A 16073-nucleotide genomic window follows, 5' to 3' on the forward strand; every position below is an offset into this window, starting at 1 on the left:
TTCCCCGTTCCCTATCCCTGACCCCCTGATATTTTTACTGTATCCATAGCTTTGCCTTTTCCAAAATGTCATACAGTTGGAATCATACCATAGCCTTTTCATAGTCACTTCTTTCACAAGATGCATGTAAGGTTTCTCCGTGTCTTTTCACAGCTTGATAGCCCGCTCCTTTTTGGCACTAAATATTCAATTCCCACATTGATATTTAAAATGATTAATAGAGATGCATTGAGATATTTTTCATTCCCCCATTTTTAGTTTTATGTTTTGTTTTTGTTCCCTTCTCTGGTTCTAATTGAAACATTTTATTAGATATTAATAAAATGGATAATGTGTTTATCCATTCACATATTGAAGGTCATCTTGGTTGCTTCCAAATTTTGGCAATTATGAATAAAACTGCTATACACATTTGTGTTCAGGTTTTTGTGGACATACATTTTCAACTTATTTGGGTAAATACCGAGGAGCATGATTTTTGGATCTTATGTTAAGAGGGTTTAGCTTTATGAGAAACTGCCAAACTTTCTTCCAAAGTAGCTGTACCATTCTGAATTGCCACCAATGATGAATTAGAGTTAGTGATTTGGATTTTAGCCATTCTAATAGGTGTGTAATGTATCTCATTGTTATAATTTGTAATTCCCTAATTACATATTATGTGAACCAGCTTTTAATATGCTTTGTTATCTGTATATCTTTGGTGAAGTGTCAGTTCAGGTCTTTTGCCCATTTGTTTTTAACCTGGCTATTCATTTATTTTTTTTATTTTTGAAGGTTAGTGATCTTTTATAATATGTTTTTAAAATTTTTTTTCTTTGATTGCTTTGAGAGAGAGAGGAAAAGAAATAAAAACATCAATTTGTTGTTACACTACAAAAAAAAAAAAAAAAAAGAAATAAACTACAATAAAAACATTCCAAAAAATTCAAAAACTTGGAAACTGAATAGAATTTACTAAACAATGATTGGGTTATCAATGAGATCAAGGAAGAAATTAAAAACATCCTGAAGACTAATGACAATAAAAACACAACATTGCAAATCCTATGTGACACAATGAAAGCAGTCCTGAGAGGGAAATGTATAGCTCTACAGGACTACCTCAAAAAACAAAAAAAACAAAAAAATGGTAATAGATCATCTAACTGAACAACTCAAAGAATTAGAAAGGGAGCAACAAGAAAAGCCCACAGTGAGCAGAAGAAAGGAAATAATAGAGATCAGAGCAGAAATGAATGACATAGAGTCCAAAAAAAAAAAAAAAATACACAAGATCAACAAAACCAAGAGCTGGTTCTTTGAAAGGATAAACAACATTGATGAACCTCTAGCCAGGCTCACCAAGAAGCAAAGAGAGAGGACCCAAATAAACAAAATCAGAAATGAAAGAGGTGAAATAACAACAGACCCCACAGAAATACAAAGGATTGTCAAAAAATACTATGAACAACTCTACTCCAACAAACTAGACAACCTGGAGGAAATGGACACATTCCTAGAAAAATACAACCTTCCAAAACTTACTCAGGAAGAGAATAACAATGAAAATAGGCTGATAACTATGGAAACAATTTAAGCAGTCATCAAAATGCTTCAATTGTTTCCATAGTTTTCAGCCTAGATGGCTTCACAGGGGAGTTCTATAAAACATTCAAGGAAGAGCTAAAAGCTATCCTCCTCAGACTATTCCAGAAAATTCAAGAAGAAGGAAAACTTCCAAGCTCCTTCTATGAAGCCAGCATCACCCTAATACCAAAACCAGATAAAGATAACACAATGAAAGAGAATTACAGGCCAATATCCCTCATGAACATAGATGCCAAAATCCTCAACAAAATTCTAGCAAATTGAATCCAGCAGTACATCAGAAAGATCATACACCACGACCAAGTAGGATTTTCCTTGGGATGCAAGGATGGTACAATATTCTCAAATCAATAAACGTGATGCATCACATAAACAAATTGAGAGATAAAAACCACATAATCATATCAATTGATGGAGAAAAAGCATTTGACAAAATCCAACACCCTTTCTTGATAAAAACTCTCAGCAAGATGGCAATAGAAGGATCATACCTCAACATAATAAAAGCCGTATATGACAAACCCACAGCCAACATCATACTCAATGAGCAAAAACTAAAACCATTTCCCCTAAGAGCAGGAACAAGACAGGGATACCCACTCTCACCACTCCTGTTCAACATAGTGTTGGAAATACTAGCCATTGCAATCAGACAAGAAGAAGAAATGAAAGGCATCCAAACTGGAAAAGAAGAAGTAAAACTGTCCTTATTTGCTGATGACATGATACTGTATATAGAAAAACCTAAAGACTCCATCAAAAAATTATTAGACTTAATAAATGAATTTGGCAGAGTAGCAGGATACAAAATAAATGCTAAGAAATCTATGGCATTTCTATACAAAAATAATGAACTTAAAGAAAGAGAGACTAAAAAAGCAATCCCATTTACCATCACACCACAAAAATTAAGATACCTAGGAATAAACTTAACTAAGTAGGTAAAAGACCTATATGCATAAAACTACACAACACTGAAAAAAGAGATAGAGGAAGACATAAACAGATGGAAGAACATACCATGTTAATGGATTGGTAGAAGCAACATCATCAAAATGTCCATACTACCCAGAGTAATCTATAATTTCAATGCACTTCCCATTAAAATACCAATGGCATACTTCACAGACCTAGAACGAACTTTCCAAAAATTCATCTAGAATAAGAAAAGACACCAAATAGCCACAGCAATCCTGAGAAAGAAAAACAAAGTAGGTGGGATCTCCATACCAGATTTCAAGCTGTATTACAAAGCCACTTTTCTCAAAACTGCCAGGTATTGGCACAAGAACAGATATATAGATCAATTGAATAGAATAGAGAACCCAAAAATCGATCCAAATCACTATGCTCAATTAATATTTGACAAAGGAGGCATGAACATACAATGGAGTCAAGACAGTCTCTTCAACAAATGGTGTTGGGAAAATTGGACAGATACGTGCAAAAAAATGAAACTAGACCACCAACTTACACCATACACAAAAATAAACTCAAAATGGATCAAGGACTTAAACATAAGACAGTACACCATAAAAATACTAGAGGAATCTACAGGCAGAAAAATCTCTGACATATGCCAAAAGAACTTCTTCGCTGATACTGCTCCTAGGGCAACGGAAGCTAAAGAGAAAATAAACAAGTGGGATTACATCAAAATAAAAAGCTTTTGCACAGCAACGGAAACCATCAATAATACAACAAGAAAGCCCACTGCATGGGAGAAAATATTTGCCAATGATGTCAACGTCAACGATAAGGGTTTAATCTCCAATATTTACAGGGAACTCATTCAGCTTATCAAAAAGAAGATAAACAACCCAATCAAAAAATGGGCGAACTGATCTAAATAGACACTTTTCAAAAGAAGACAGAAGGAAGGCCAAGAGACATATGAAAACCTGCTCTAAATCACTAATCATTAGAGACATGCAAATCAAAACAACAATGCGGTACCATCTCACACCTGTCAGAATGGCCATTATCAACAAGTCAACAAATTACAAGTGCTGGCAAGGATGTGTAGAAAAAGGAACCCTCATGCACTGCTGGTGGGAATGCAGACTGGTGCAGCCACTGTGGAGAACAGTATGGAGTTTCCTTAAAAAACTAAAAATAGAACTTCCATTTAATCCAGTGATCCCACTTCAAGGAATATATCCCAAGAAACTGGAAACATCAATCAGAAAGGATATATGCACCCCTATGTTCATAGCAGCGTAATTCACCATAGCTAAGATTTGGAAAGTGCTAAGTGCCCATCAGCAGATGAGTGGATTAAAAACTGTGGTACATCTACACAATGGAATACTACGCTGTGGTAAGAAAGAAGGAGCTCTCACTATTTGCAACAATATGGATAGAGATGGAGAACATTATGCTTAGTGAAATAAGTCAGGCAGAGAAAGATAAATATCACATGATCTCACTCATTTGTGGAATATAATGAACAACATACACTGATGGGGGGAAAAATAGATCCAGAAACAGAGAAACATCAATCAGATTGTCAAACCTCAGGGAAGAAATTGTGAGGTAACCAGAAACACAACAATTCCTGAGAACGCCTTTCTAGCCACACTAGCAATCATCAGATGTATGCTAATTTTACCTGGGAAAAGAGGGTAAGTATTTTGGTCTTATGCTCCTGACCCTTCATAGGTAAGATCCCTTACATGGGCTGATCCCCTGACTAATGTAGTTACCAATAATACCAAACACCTTGGTCATCCAGGAGGTCCATGGGTGGGGCAAGAAAGTATAAATACACAGGTGTCTCCACCCAGATTCCCTTTTGTATGACATGAAATCAAAACAATGCCCCTTTGTGTACAATTAAAGAGAGGTTTCTGGCTTGTGTGGACACCAAAGAAAGGGTGTCACTACTATCACTACTTGCCCCTGATAGAGGTGCAGAAAATGTAACTAAGACCTTGTCTATATAAAAAGAAATGGACAGCCAGTTTGAAAGGGAATTGCCATGGACTAGAACAAAGAATATCCTTACATGATATTATTCTACACTATCATTAAAATTTCCCCCATATTTGGATCACCCACAGTACTGATAACAGTTCCTCGCACCCTTGGGGATAAAAAAACATCATCTGTTTGGTGCTTGGAGACTAACTTAACACATCTCTTGATACTTTAGAATTACAAGAGCATAATATACAATTATCCCAAGGAAACATACAAACTAATTCTTTCAATGTCTGACAGCAATTTAAAAAGGACATGTAAGGATTTAATCCTTCTCATTGTGTAGAGGGCCTCCTGGGAAGGCACCTGAGCATTCTATATTGGTCCCTCTTACCCTTTAGGCCAAGAGAGACCCTCTTCTCACAATTCAATTGCTCACAGCTGTTGCATGAGCTCTCTGTTCATGTCGAGGTTGAAGTCTTGTGATGACTGGTGCCATGGATCTGTCTCTCACCCAGTGGGGCAAACTTCTCCTCCCTGGAAAAGAAACCCTGGTTCCACAAGATATGTGATCAATGCTAGGGCCCCGCCAGCATGCGAGGGGATCCCAAGGCAGGTGCTGGGCATGGAGGGCATGGGGGCATAGGCTACTAAGGAGACAAAACTGAACCTCACATCACCCTGCTTGGCCCTGGAGGATGGCTGGTTAGCCAGATACGGATAAGATTCCTTAAGGAAGGAACAACCTAAGACAGGCACAGTCGCAGAGGGGCCATCAGGAGAGAATTTGGGGATCAACAGAGGTGGGGCACAGACCCTCACTCCCCCCCAACATTGCAGAGGCCTGAACCCTAGCCCCTTCTGAGGGAAGTCTCCTGCCCCCATGGCTGCTTCATGCTTCCCATGCCCAGGTCAGATAAGGACCCAGGTGACCCACAGAGACTTGGCCAACAACAGCTTCCCTCTCACTCCAACAAGAATTATTTGAGTTGTCTTGTACCCATGGTGTTGGGAAGTGGGTTACAATATCAAAATCCAGCCTACCACCAGGAATGCTCAGGACCTACTCAAGAAGGCAAATAATCCCTTCCACCAATATTTACAGGGTAAAATAAGATTGTTGTTAGAGTAATAAATTTGACAGTAAAATAGTAGTCGAGTTTACAGGAAAATTTAAATTGGCTAGTTGAAACAAGCGAATATTCTAGGAAAATTAATTGTACTGGACAAAAAGGTGTTCCTAAAGTGGTAACTAAAATTTTTATTGGTAGTTCATCTCATGATAAAATTGCACACCATGTAATGAACCTAAAACATTAATATTATAGTGCAAAAAATTAAAATTTAAAAGCCATCAAGACTGCATTATAAAATCTTCAAAAGCCTCCTAACATTTAAATCAAAAAAGGAGGGGATAGTAGAGGAATATCATGTAAGGAAAAATATCCTGTAAGTAAATTACATCTAGAAAATTAATACTTTAGAAAATTCATTGTAAGGCTAAAAGCAAGACACTCATGAAAAACACACAAGGTGACAAAACAAGCCAGAGGAAAATCATTTGGGCAAAAAATGAAATAGGATCCCAAGTCAAATTTATAGAAAATATTCCTTTATTAGCTTTTGGTCGAGAATATGTTTGTATATTTTCAGAAAACAACTCGAGACTATGTGGATTCCAGCAACAGAGAGGAATTGACAGGACTACTCCAGCCATGAAGACAGAAGAGAAGCAGTCCAGAGATGGAAGACGCTGATGTGGCCTTCCCATACTAGCAGTTAGCAGTTGTGCATCACTGCAGGTTGCCCAGGACCAAACCAGAGAGTCAGACCTGCATTACCACCATTTGTCCACCATACAGAACTGTAATGTCAGTGCTGACATGTACACATAAGGAACTGTTGGACATTGAAATTGGGTCTCAAAAGGACTGTTGGCCCAGAAAGAAACTCACTACAGACTGATTCATTTGCCTGTCACCTTAACCATTATTGCTTTTCTCATTTTCGGTTCTTATAAGTGTATTTCTAATAGCACATGATCTCACTCATCTAGGGGAAATAATGAACAACATAGACTGATGAACAAGAACAGACCCAGAAACAAGGAGGCACGGATCAGACTGTCGGGCCTCAGAGGGAGGGTAGGGAAGGGTGGGGGTAAAGGGGATAGATCAACCAGAACACTTGTGTGCAAGCATATGAGCCTAACCAGCGGTTAAGGACTACAGGGGAGTGGGGGCATGTGTGGGGTGGGGTGTGGGATCGGAATGGGGGGATGAGGACAAATAAGTGACACCTTAATCAATAAAGAAATTTATATATATATATATATATATATATATATATATATATATATATATATATATATACAATTTACTTTTTTCACTTCTTTACCCACTGCTAGTGCCTTAATTTTATCCAGCATCAATTCATCCCTAGATTATGAACACATTTAATCAATAAATGTTTTTTGAGTGCCTACTAGGTGCTAGGCATTTTTCTTAGTGCTGGTGATATAGTAAGGAGTGAAACAGACCAATCTCTATTTTCATGAGCCTTTCTTTCTACTAAAGGACAATAAACAATCCTATGTAATAAAACCTTAAAATGCAAATCGACTGAACGGCGGAACTATCAGTCACTATAATGTGCACTTACCTCCAGGGGGAAGATGCTCAATGCAGGAGCTGCTCCCTGGTGGTCAGTGTACTCCCACAGTGGGAGCAACTCTCAGCCAGAAGCCAGGCTCACAGCTGATGAGAGCAGTGGCAGTGGCAGGAGCCTCTCCCACCTCCGCCGCAGCACTAAGGACCCCTTAAGGAGCAGACCTAAGCCAGTAGTCAGACATTCCCTGAGGGGTCCTGTACTTTGAGAGGTTGCAGACCAGGCTGAGGGACCCCTCTCCCCCAGTGCACGGATGTCATGCACCGGGCCTCTAGTAAATAATATAATTTGAAACAATGACAAATCTTATTAAGAAACTAGAGTAAAATAAGGGAATCATGACTCACTGAGCATTTATATTCATTTTAGACAGAGTAGCCGGAAGGACTTTTATGAGGAAATTCCATTTTAATGGAGATCTGAATGATGACACAGAGTCAGCCAAGTGAGTGGGGAAAGAAGATTTTAGAAGGAAACAACTTTAATCCTGAATGAAGAATGAGCTTAATAACCTCATAAATAGAAAAAAAGTGGCACCATGAAGAAAGTGATAGGAGGTGAAGTTAGAGGAAGGCAGGGATAAGATCCTGTAGGCCCTTTTGGACGATGCTACTGAGCTTTGAATTCTAGTTGGGTTTAATGGAAGTAGGAATCAAGAAAGGAATGTGATTGGATTTACATTTGGGCTTCTGAGTAGAAGATATAGTATAAAGGAGCAAGTATAGACATGAAGGAGATGACATAGGAAGCTAATGCAGGAATCTATGTGAGTAATGACTGCATAATAGTAATTGGAATGGTGAGAAGGCATTAGAATTCAGATTATCTTTCAGAGTTGCAGATGACAGGAGTTGCTGTTATGGGAGGTGAGAAGGAAATAAGAATCAAGAATGTTTTCTGACATCCATGTTTCCCTCTGCCTCTCCGGGCCTCTTCCACTCGCCCGAAGAATCAATGGAAAAACATCCTGGGATCTTGCAAGGAAAGGAGGATTTTATTGGAAACCTGACTTTCTGCGACAAATGCAAACACTGAACGGCTGCGAGCACCAGAACACCTGTCCCCTATCAGCGCAAACATTCGGATTCAAAGGAACTCTTCACTGCACCACGGAAAGGTCAGATTTCGCCTGAAATAAGGTGTGGTTTCTAATCCCCGAGGTGAGTGAGGGAAGCGTTGGGTGAGGGGAGCTCTGCAGCCGAAGGACCAGCAGGAACCGGGAGGTCTGTGCCTAGGAAAATCGGCAGCAGTTGGAACTGCCGTGATCCGTGAATGTGGAGGGGGATCCTCTGAGCTGCTAACAGAAGTGACCTCTTGAAAGCAACTCATTTTAATCTGACAAGGAGGGTCAGACTAAGAATTTTCAAAGGGGTACAGGATCCTCAGTCTGGCGCACAGACCCACTGTCCGCACACTTGGGCTCTTTCGGACTCTGATTGCTAAGCCCAATACAGAGGAAAACCCAGGTGGAAAGGCCCAGAAAGACTGCAGGGGGAAGTTGTTTTTTCGGAACCTGGGGAGCAGAGCTGGGTGTGACCATCGGAGAGGCAGCTCTGAGGCACACACCTCCACAAGCTCTGAGGCGCACACCTCCCCAAACCGGTAGTGAGTGCCATAGAAGGGGAAAAAAAAAAAAAAAAAAGCTAGAGAGGCCCGGAAGTCAATTCAGAAACACTGCCACCCAGGGGCTGAAACGCTAATTGTCTCTCGTGTAATCAAAAATAAATACGAGAAATTAAGACATAGCCAGCTTAAAAAGCAGGACTGGCTTACAACACTGAGGAGCCCTGGAATGAAGCTGAACTGAAATACCGCCCAGACTGGGAAACAGGCATACCAAACAGAATAATAGAGGAAGTGAATGACTGCCGCTACTGCACATTTTAGTCTTCCTATTTTTTAATTTTAAATTCTTTTTTCAATTTTTTAAATTTTTTATTCTCATTTTTTTATTTTCATTTTTTGCATCCTTTACTTAAGAAACTAATTTTTTTTCTTTTTCCTCACTCGATTTTCACCTTTTTAATTATTGCATTTTTATTTTCAATCAGCATTATTATTACTATTATTTTACTTGTTTTTTTAATGTCATTTGATTTTCTCTTTCTTTTATTTTGGGATTAGTGTCCTACATTCTATTTGCATCTTTCCCTTACAATCGTTTTACCCTATCTCAAAGCTAACATTATGCCATCACTCTCCTCCTAAACTTTCCCCTTTTGGTCTCCTTTTTATCTTAACCCTTTCTGGCTTTAGATTTTCCCTACTTTTTCAGTTTACTCTCTGCTAAAATTTCACCCTACTTATATATCTAATTCCCAAACCCCTGCTCCAAATCCATACAAACCTCTCTACGCTACCTAAAAAAAAATATTTTTCTCTCTGGCCTTTTGTTGTTGTTTGCTTAAATGTTGATTAGATTGAATTTTTATGCTTTCTTATGAGATTGTTTTGATTATTCTTTTTGTATGTTTGGTTGGTTATTTTGTTTGCTTTGTTTTTGTTTGTTTTTTACTTTTGTTTTCCCTTGCCTCACTTAGTGTTAGCTGGTGTTGCAGTTTGTATTAATCTCCAGGCTCGTGTTGCTGGAATTTGCTGGGAATAGTGGTTGTTCTAGTGGAGTTTACTCCCCATATATATAGTTTGTTCCCCTTTTCTCTCTTAGTATCGTTCTTGTTTCTCTTACTTTTTTTTCTTTTCTTTTTCTTTTCTTTTTTTTTTCTTTCTGCTCTTTTCCCAAGTTCAGATTCACACTCTTTTTTTTTTGTTGTTGTTCTTTCTTTGTACTCTCCCTCTTCCACTCCTATTCCCTAATTTGTCTTTCTCTGGTGGTTACCTTTATTGGAGGATATTAATATCGTGAATACAATTCTGTTCAGTGCCTTGTCTCTTGTGCCTGGTTGTGTTGTATTTTGTACCTTTAAATCAACGCCAGAGAGAGAGATCTATATAACCAGACATCCGGAGAAGAGAGACCATGGGGAGACAAAGAAATAGACCCCACAGAAAAGAAAAGCAGGCATCACCAGAAAAGGAAGTAAACGATTTAGAGGCAAACAACCTATCAGAGAAAGAATTCAGAGAAATGGTCATAAGGTGGCTGAAAAGGATGGAAGACAAATTCGACAATATGAGTAAGAACCAAGAAGAAATGAAAAAGAACCAAGAAGAAATGAAAAATGACATCGCTGCTGTAAAGAACTCAATAGAAAGCATCAAGAGTAGACTAGAAGAAGCAGAGGACCGCATAAGTGAGCTAGAAGACAAGATGGAAAAAAATACCCAATTACAACAGCTTCTAGAAACAAAAATTAGAAAGATTGAGGAGAGCCTAAGGGAACTTCGGGTCAACACAAAACAAAACAACATCAGGATAATAGAGGTACCAGAAGGAAAGGAAACTGAGCAAGGAATAGAAAACCTGTTTGAAGAAATAATAACAGAAAACTTCCCTGATATAGGGAAGAAAAAACCCACACAAATCCAAGAAGCTCACAGAGTTCCAAGCAAAATGAACCCCAAAAGACCGTCGCCAAGGCACATTATAATTAAGTTGGCAAACACCAATGACAAAGTAAGAATCTTAAAAGCGGCCAGAGAGAGACAGACAGTTACATACAAAGGAACCCCCATCAGACTAGCAACTTATTTCTCAACAGAAACTCATCAGGCCAGAAGGGAATGGAATGAAATATACCAAGTCATGCAAAGGAAGGGTCTAAATCCAAGAATACTGTACCCAGCAAGGCTATCAATCAAAATTGAAGGTGAAATCAGGAGCTTCACAGACAAAAAAGGACTAAGGGAGTTTATCACAACCAAACCAGCAATGAAAGAAATGCTAAAGGGTCTGCTGTAAAAAAAAAAAGAAAAAAAAAGAAAAGAAAGACATAGGAACCAAAGAAGGAACACAGGGGTATAGAATAAAAATGGCGACAAATAAGTACCTATCAATAATAACTTTAAATGTAAATGGATTGAATGCCCCAATCAAAAGACACAGGGTAACAGATTGGATAAGAAAACAAAAACCATATATCTGCTGTCTACAGGAAACCCACCTCAAAAAAAAAGGACGCATACAGACTGAGAGTAAAGGGCTAGAAAAAGGTTTTCCAGGCGAATGGAAATGAAAAAAAAAGCTGGGGTAGCAATACTTATATCTGACAAATTAGATCTCAAAGTAAAGGACATAACAAGAGATAATGAAGGCCACTTCATAATACTAAAGGGAGAAATCCAACAAGAAGAAATAACTCTGGTAAACATATATGCACCCAATACAGGAGCACCAAGATACATTAAAAAAACTCCTGGAAGATATCAAAGGAGAGATTGACAGTAATACAATCATAGTAGGAGACTTCAATACCCCACTATCACCATTGGACAAATCCTCTAAACAAAAAATCAGCAAAGAAACATCAATCCTAAATGACTCACTAGAACAGATGGAATTAATCGACATCTTCAGAATATTTCACCCCAAAGCCACAGAATATACATTCTTCTCAAGTGTACATGGGTCATTTTCAAAGGTAGACCATATGTTAGGACATAGGCAAAGTCTCTCCAAATTCAAGAAGATAGAAATCATATCAAGTATCTTCTCAGATCACAGTGGCATAAAACTGGAAATCAACTACAATAAAAACACCCCAAAGAAATCAAACACTTGGAGACTAAACAGCATGCTATTAAACCATGACTGGGTTACCAAAGACATCAAGGAAGAAATAAAAAACATCATGGCAACAAATGACAATGAAAACACAACAATCCAAAATCTATGGGACACAGCGAAAGCAGTCCTGAGAGGGAAGTTCATAGCTCTACAAGCCTACTGCAAAAAACAAGAAACAATGGTAATAAATTACCTAACCCAACAACTCAAAGAGTTAGAGAGAGAGCAACAAGATAAGCCCAGTGTAAGCAGAAGGAAAGACATAATAAAGATCAGAGCAGAGATAAACGACATAGAGACCAAAGAAACAGTACAAAAGATCAACAAAACCAAGAGCTGGTTCTTTGAAAGGATAAACAAGATTGATGAACCTCTAGCCAGGTTCACCAAGAAGCAAAGAGAGAGGACCCAAATAACAAAATCAGAAATGAAAGAGGTGAAATAACAACAGACCCCGACGAAATACAAGGGATTGTTACAAAATACTACGAACAACTCTATTCCAACAAACTGGACAACCTCGAGGAAATGGACATATTCCTAGACAAATACAACCTTCCAAAACTCAATCAGGAAGAATCTAAACAGCTCAACATGCCAGTAACTATGGAAAAAGTTGAAGCAGTCATCAAAAAGCTTCCGGCAAACAAAAGCCCGGGGCCAGACGGCTTCACAGGAGAGTTTTACCAAACTTTCAAGGAAGAACTAAAACCTATCCTCCTCAGACTATTCCAAAAAATTCAAGAGGAAGGAACACTTCCAAGTTCCTTCTATGAAGCCAGCATCACCCTAATACCAAAACCAGATAAAGACAACACAATGAAAGAGAATTACAGGCCAATATCCCTCATGAACATAGATGCCAAAATCCTCAACAAAATTCTAGCAAATCGGCTCCAGCAGTACATCAGAAAGATCACACACCATGACCAAGTAGGATTTATCCCAGGAATGCAAGGATGGAACAATATCCGAAAATCAATAAACGTGATACATCACATAAACAAATTGAGAGATAAAAATCACATAGTCATATCAATAGATGCAGAAAAAGCATTTGACAAAATCCAGCATCCTTTCTTGATAAAAACTCTCAACAAGGTGGGAATAGAAGGATCATACCTCAACATAATAAAAGCTATATATGAAAAACCCACAGCAAACATCATACTCAATGGGCAAAAACTGAAACCATTTCCCCTAAGAACAGGAACAAGACAGGGAACCCCACTCTCACCACTCCTGTTTGACATACTACTGGAAGTATTAGCTATCGCAATTAGGCAAGAAGAAGAAATAAGAGGCATCCAAATTGGAAAAGAAGAAGTGAAGCTGTCCTTATTTGCAGATGACATGATATTGTACATAAAAAACTCAAAAGATTCCATAAAAAAACTAATAGACTTAATAAATGAATTCAGCAATGTAGCGGGATACAAAATTAACGCCAAGAAATCTATGGCATTTCTATACACCAATAATGAACTTACAGAAAGAGAGACTAAAAAAGCAATCCCATTTACCATCACACCAAAAAAATTAAGATACCTAGGAATAAACTTAACTGAGGAGGTAAAAGACCTATACGCAGAAAACTACAGGACACTGAAAAAAGAGATAGAGGAAGACGTAAACAGATGGAAGAACATACCATGTTCATGGATTGGTAGAATCAACATCATTAAAATGTCCATACTACCCAAAGCAATCTACAGATTCAATGCACTCCCCATCAAAATACCAACAGCTTATTTCACAGACCTAGAAAGAACTCTCCAAAAATTCATCTGGAATAAAAAAGACCCCAAATAGCCACAGCAATCCTGAGAAAGAAGAATAAAGTAGGTGGGATCTCAATACCAGATTTCAAGCTGTATTACAAAGCCACTGTTCTCAAAACAGCCTGGTACTGGCACAAGAACAGACATATTGATCAATGGAACAGAATAGAGAATCCAGATATCGACCCAAACCACTATGCTCAATTCATATTTGACAAAGGAGGCATGAACATACAATGGAGTCAAGACAGTCTCTTCAATAAATGGTGTTGGGAAAATTGGAGAGATACATGCAAAAAAATGAAACTAGATCACCAACTTACACCATACACAAAAATAAACTCAAAATGGATACAGGACTTATACATAAGACGGGAAACCATAAAAATACTAGAGGAATCCACAGGCAACAAAATCTCAGACATATGCCACAAGAACTTCTTCACTGACAGTGCCCTTAGGGCAATGGAAGCTAAAGAGAAAATTAACAAATGGGACTACATCAAAATAAAAAGCTTTTTTACAGCAAAAGAAACCATCAACAAAACAACAAGAAAGCCCACTGCATGGGAGAACATATTTGCAAATGCTATCACTGATAAAGGTTTAATCTCCAACATCTACAGGCAGCTTATGCAACTTAATAAAAGGAAGATAAATGATCCAATAAAAAAATGGGCAACAGTCCTAAACAGAATATTTTCAAAAGAAGACAGAAGGAAGGCCAAGAGACACATGAAAACATGTTCAAAGTCACTTATTATCCGAGAGATGCAAATCAAAACAACAATGAGGTACCATCTCACACCTGTCAGAATGGCTATCATCAACAAATCAACAAACGACAAGTGTTGGCGAGGATGCGGAGAAAAAGGAACCCTCGTGCACTGCTGGTGGGAATGCAGACTCATGCAGCCACTGTGGAGAACAGTATGGAGTTTCCTCAAAAAACTGAAAATGGAACTCCCATTTGACCCAGTAATCCCACTCCTGGGAATATATCCGAAGAAACTAGAAACACCAATCAGAAATGATATATGCACCCCTATGTTCATAGCAGCACAATTTACAATAGCTAAGATTTGGAAACAGCCTAGGTGCCCATCAGCAGATGACTGAATCAGAAAACTGTGGTACATCTACACAATGGAATACTATGCTGCCATAAAAAAGAAGGAATTCTCATCATTTGCAGCAACCTGGATGGAATTGGAGAACATTATGCTAAGTGAAATAAGTCAGTCAATGAAAGAAAAATGCCACATGATCTCACTCATTTATGGATAGTAAAGAACATTATAAAGTGATGAACAAAAAGATAGATACAGAGACAGTAAAGCATCAAACAGACTTTCAAATTACAGGGGGAAAGTTAGGGAGAGGTGGGGGAGATAAGAAATCAAACGAAGGACTTGTATGCATGCATATAAGTATAAACAGTGGACGCAAAACTCTGGGGGGTGAGGGCATGAATGGGTGTGGGGTGGGGGGGGTAATGGTAAGATATGTACACATATAATACCTCAATAAAAAATGTAAAAAAAAAGAATGTTTTATAATTCATCTTCTAATTTTTCTCTCTTAAAATCTATTTCCCTCAATAGTGCCAGTGTTGTTTTTCTGAAAGAATATTCTGATAATGATACTTTATATGACTAACCATGGTTATCGACTCGTGGTGATTTTGTCCCTAAGGACATATTTGACAATTTCTGGAAAAAAATTTGGTTCTTGCAACTTGGAGGAGAGGTTGTTACGGAAATTAGTGGGTAGGAAAGCCATCTGCAACAAGATATTGTATGGCCTATAATATGGACAGTGAGGTTGATACATCTTGCTCCACTCAGGTTGTGTCACCTTCTCTGAAAAGATTTTCCCAATTAATAATATGGTGATCATAGCTAATACTAACTGAGCATTTACTGTGTGTTCTCTAGTGTTAAGTGTATGCATTAGTGAATTTGGAATGTTAGTATAGCTATTTCACAGATAAGGAACCTGAGGCTTAGAGTGATGAATAATTTGCCTAAAGATACATGTTAGACAAGTGATAGAGATGGGATCTGAACCCAGATATATTTGCCATAAGGATTCTAAAGAATCTATGCAGTCTTGTCTTCCATATATAAGACGGAAGTGTGTGTGTGTGTGGGGGGGGAGTCTCCTTCATGGTGAATGATTTAATTTTAGAGCTAATTATATTGTATTTTAAATGTTTATTTGGCTGCCCCCCAACTCAACAGTGAGTTAGTTCCTTGGGAGCAATATGCCTTTTGTCTGTGTATCCATAGTGCCTTAGCAGTGTCTGGCACATTATAACCCCTCAAGAAATGTTTACTGAATGAATACTTACATTCTAGAAATGTGTATACAATTTATTATTTCCCCAGAATGGTTGTTTGAAATCAGTGAAATCATAGATTAATTTA

The sequence above is a fragment of the Eptesicus fuscus genome, chromosome 1, assembly GCF_027574615.1.
Source record: "Eptesicus fuscus isolate TK198812 chromosome 1, DD_ASM_mEF_20220401, whole genome shotgun sequence".
In the NCBI taxonomy this organism is placed as follows: domain Eukaryota; kingdom Metazoa; phylum Chordata; class Mammalia; order Chiroptera; family Vespertilionidae; genus Eptesicus; species Eptesicus fuscus.